At 40.1% G+C, this 5085-nt stretch overlaps 1 pseudogene; it reads left to right on the forward strand.

Annotated features, from left to right (window-relative positions):
• Window positions 1–1408: 1408 nt before the first annotated feature.
• LOC141146525 (U6 spliceosomal RNA) lies at window positions 1409–1504 on the forward strand (annotated as a pseudogene).
• The last annotated feature ends 3581 nt before the right edge of the window (window positions 1505–5085 follow it).

Genomic DNA, 5085 nt, shown 5'->3' on the forward strand with positions numbered 1-5085 from the left:
CCTTATTTAGGCAATTTCATAAATAATGCTTCCTGAGCTAAAAGAAGAATTATTACATCTGTAACAGAACAGGAATCTGATCTTAAAGCTACTGGTCTTTTTGCAGTAAGACATGTGTCAGAATACAAATACATGCATACTATGGCGGTATAATAAAACAGAAATCATAAAAACAAAAAAAGAGAAAGAATATCAAAACAAGAGAGAGACTGGTCATAAACTAAAAGTGTGTCAATCACAAGGAAGTTTTTTTTTCTGTAATATACTGTACATTTGTTACATGATGCAAAATTATGTAATTTCCTCATGACTAAGCATTGTTGATTGTACAATAAGTTGGGATAAACAAATAGGTATTATGAGGGATTACCTACATCCAGAAGTATTGTTATGTTGGTGACTAATGCAAGTGTTTGGTGTGTCTGCATCTGTTTTGAACGTGATATCATTTAGGGAAGCAAACCCAAAATTAACAACTTAATGCTGTGGATGACCATGCCGTTGTGCAGTATATTAAAGTGTAAATAGGACAATGTAACAACACCTTGCTTAGTGCTTGATTACGTTTATCCGGATGAGTGAGTATAGCACTTAACAGCATAAATATTAACTCAGAATTTCCAACGCTATACGAGTGTCTTTGCTGTTCTAATGTACAAAAACTAAACAAATTATATAACAAAGGGCATCCATTTCATGCCTGTTCAGTAGAAGTGCCTTTTCTTCAGTATGTGCAGTATGAGCCTTTGTCAATAGCAGTGGCAGCTGGTGTTTTTTTTTGGAGGGGGGGACGGCAAACAACCACCCCCCCAATCGGCCTGTGGCAGCAACCCCCCCCCCCCTCGGGGGTCATCTAGCCCGCACCTACCCCATCTAGGTACCGGTCCAATGGGCGACGAAGGGTGGGCAGGCATCTCCTCCTCCTCTGCATCACGGTGGCTTCCGCTCCTCACTCCTCTTCCTAGGCGTTCAATAGGATCGCCTGTCCTTTCAGCCAAACATGTTTGAGACCCTCCTGAGATCATTCAAAATTGATTTACATGTGTATTTGACCTGCAGTTGATCTCATTTTGACCCGCTCAATGCACCCACCACCTGTGAATGCACCCTGCCTCTGATTAAATCCAAGAACCCCGGTGGGGGCTCCCACAATTGGCTGCGAAAGGCAGCCTCATTGAAAGTAATGGGAGGCTGCTGGCTTTCACAGCTAATTGTGACCACTCCCATGTGATTTCTGCATGAGGGCTCATCCATAGACGCAGCCTGCCTACTAAATTGACCCACTTGAAGTGTGCCATAGCTGGTCCCAAGACTGTGCTGGGAAAGGAGGAGGGTTGGGTGCTGGGCCAGAAAACCAGACTCATAAAACCTTTTGATACTGCAGAAACATTAAGTCTCTGTATTAAGTCTTTGCTTCGGCAGCACTAAAATAAAATAACACCGAGAAACTAGCATGGCCCCGCACAAGGATGACATGCACATTCCTGAAGCATTCCATATTTTCCACTTACTTGCTGAACCTTCATACTCATATTTATCTCCTGTCCTCCTTGTTTCCCATCTCTTTCTTCCCCTTTCTAATATAGGAAAAGGGAAGCACGCTGTTTTTTCTATTTTCACGTTTACCTCACCTTTTTCTTCTTAGTTCAACCATGAAGGCCCTTTGTCTTTCTTTGAAATGGTTACATTTAGAAAGTATAAGCTACCTTGCTACCTTTGTTGATGAAAATCCACAGCTGTTATGTTATATTACGTGTGCCAAAGATGTGGTTTAATAAAACTCAATTTAAAACAATCTCACCTCAGTACCAGAAAAGGGCAATGGTCTTGATGATGATGTTGGAGGAAAGAAGACCAGGTCACGTGCAGTATTCTTAGCAAAACATTTGTTAGCAAAATTGGACTTTGGAATGTATGTACCCTGTATAAATATGAAAGACTGGCACAAGCCTTAATTTAAGAATTATAAGCCCAACATTTTGGGTATCGGTGAAATGAGATGGTCTGGGAGTGGCAAGATCAGAAATATCAGAAGCACAATTTTATACAGGGGACACAAAGAACATCACCTGCATAGTGTCAGCTGCGCAAGGATGCACCTTGATGGGATTGAAGCCTGTGATTGATCGCATCATCACTGTGTGGTTCCAGTCCAGGATTGCTAAGATGACCATTATACGAGTGCACACATCTACTAAAGACATAGATTTGAAAGTGAGAAAGAAGTTATTTTATACACATGACCGGACTTTCCGGCAGAAAAGGTCCGACAGAATCATTCCGTCGGACATTCCAGTCATGTGTGGGCTTCATCTTCATTCTTCTTTGTAAAATTCTGACGGACCTAGAAATAGAACATGTTTCAAATCTTTCCGATGGACTCAATTCCTATCGAGAAAAACGTTCGTCTGTATGCTAGTCCGAACGACGCAAGGGCAGCTATTGGCTACTGGATATTGAACTTCCTTTTTCTAGTCCCGTTGTACGTCATCGTGTTCTAAACGATCGGACTTTGGTGTGATCATGTGTAGGCAAGTCAGTTTCAGCGGACCTCTGTCGGAACTCCATCGAAAAGACCGTCAGAGTCTACTCTGCCGGAAAGTCCGCTCGTGTGTACGCTGCATAATTGTAAAGAGAAACTGAAGTACAAGAGGCTGCAATTAAAAACATTAATTAAAAATTTTTTTAAAAATGTAAAGACCCTGTACCGCATAGTTTGTGACAGCTAATAGGTGCAATAAGTAACGCAAATGCTCCCATAAAAGGTAAGAACAAATGGATTTTGATTAGCAAAGAAGAACAAGATATGTGATGTGTTTAATATTCAAAGAGACCTTAAACAAAGCTACACCAACAAATTATTTTGACATTAGTGCCACCATTTCTGCTGTTGATCTTCAGGTGGATATGGATATGATTACAATCAGAGAATTGAGAAAGGTGATTAGAAACTTGAAAAATCACAAGGCTACACGATTAGATGGAATCAAATGCTGAAGCATAGAAGCTATGCAATATTAACAAGCCTTACTAGAATATTCAATGAGTGCTGGCAAACACAGTCCATTCTTTGCTACTGGAGGAAAGGTGTAATCATAAAGTTCCCCAGAAAAGTAAATGCTTCTGACTGCAGCAACTGGTGAGGTAACACTCTGCTTTCAGTGCCAGGCAAAGTCTTTTTTTTCATCCTCCTCAACCGCCTATGAGATGCGACAGACAGACTGCTCCATGAAGAACAAGACTGGTTTTACATTGGAGTGAGCAAATATTCATGCTGTGAAATATCGTTGAGCAATGCCTTGAATTCAAACACCCAAATAGCTATCAATATCTTATTGACTTTAAAAGGGTCTTTGATAGTGTTTATTAAAGGCCTTTTAAAGTCAATCATATGGCATTCTGCAAAAGTATGTTGCATATTGTACAGCATTTTGCACCAATATGTCAATCTGTCAAGGCAAGTAGCAGGTGTGTTCCAGCATTCACGCTAAATCTGGTATAGACCTTCACTAGCTACGACTGTAAAGGTGCACCTAGAAATATAGCTGTATGCCAGTGAAACTTGTGGACCACAAAATAAGGAAACTCACTCAAAAACTGATAAAAAACTTAATAAACAAAAGATGCCTACAGTAAATCACATACACCACAGACAAGTACATTTTGAAATGCAGTAGTATGCAGAACTTATAAAATACTATAAGCAATTGGATGCAATGGCTGGTCAAACATAGCCTGCTTCTGCCCAATCATAGCATTTCAAAAGTGGCGAAATGCTGTGTGCCACCACCTAGAAAAATGCAGAAACAAGGAAAACCACAGACAACTTGGTGGTCTACCTTTAAAACAGACTCGAAAGTCTTCAAGGTCCCATGGAATGAGGCTGAATAATCCTTAGCCGACAGAAATCAGTGGAGAGTACTTACTGCCCAATATGTCAAATTGCATAGGAGGAACTAAGACTAAGTAAGATGAGGTCTGTGACTTTAGGAAAGTCAAGCATACATATGCTTTAGGGTTAAAGTGTATCTAAAGCCAAGATTTTTTTTTTAGTTGTGGATAAAGTAGGGGATGGGTTAAACCTGTGACATTTTTTTTTGTCATCTCTGTCCTACTGGGGATATTTCATTACCATCTGTTTCTTAGATAAAACAGGTGAAAGGAAACTTCTCGTCAGGGAAATCCTCTCTACGGCTTCATGTACACTGGCCTACATTTACCGCGGCCACAGGGAAATGCAAAATGCAAAATCCTGGCAAAATCAGAACACGCTTTTGCCACGTGTTTGGTGGAATTTGTGTTTTCCCGTTTTCAGAACGTTCTTATCCTGAACGCGATTCTTTCTGCGTTCAAAAGAGAGAGTTTGAAGCTCACCTAACCTTGACAACTCGACTTTGCTAAAAGCCTATATGAACATGGACACATAGGCTTTTATGGAGTTGAGTTTAGGAGCGTTGGCAAAAAAAATGCCAAAAGCTCCTAAACTCAAGTTTAGGAGCTGCCAGTGTAGGCTAGTATACATGAAGCCTGAGAGAGATGTCACCAAACCATGTGTCATACTCATATCCAATGTCACCTGTTTCCCTGCTGAATGGGCTGAAATCTGATTTGTGAAGATTGAAGATCAAAGCAGTAATGTAAAACTGTCACCCAAACATTGTCCGCAGCCAATCAACTGCAATCACTGTTCAGTTATTCTGATAGCTCTGAGTGCCAGATTTCAGAATACAGTACAGTGGGAGATTTGTCCATCTGTGCTGTTTAGCATGGATGAAGGAATCTATTTCAGGTTGAGCAAAAGAAATTTATGAGTGTATGGCCAATATTACACTTTATTCCCATTCCAGGAAAATCTCCAAATTTTGGAATTTTTCTCTCCAGGGCAAATAGAGAAAGTAAATATCCCCAGCGGGGTTACAAAAATCATTGCTAACCCTTTTACACTTTGTTCCAAAGTCTTGGCTTTAGATATACATTAATCCTTTTAGTTCACAAACCCTTTCTGGTTACATTTAAAATTTTCTACAAAAAGAACTAGCAATACTTAATAAAATAAACATGTACAGTAACTATGCAAAACATAAA

The sequence above is a fragment of the Aquarana catesbeiana genome, linkage group LG05 (genome assembly GCF_042186555.1).
Source record: "Aquarana catesbeiana isolate 2022-GZ linkage group LG05, ASM4218655v1, whole genome shotgun sequence".
NCBI classification, from domain to species: Eukaryota; Metazoa; Chordata; class Amphibia; order Anura; family Ranidae; genus Aquarana; species Aquarana catesbeiana.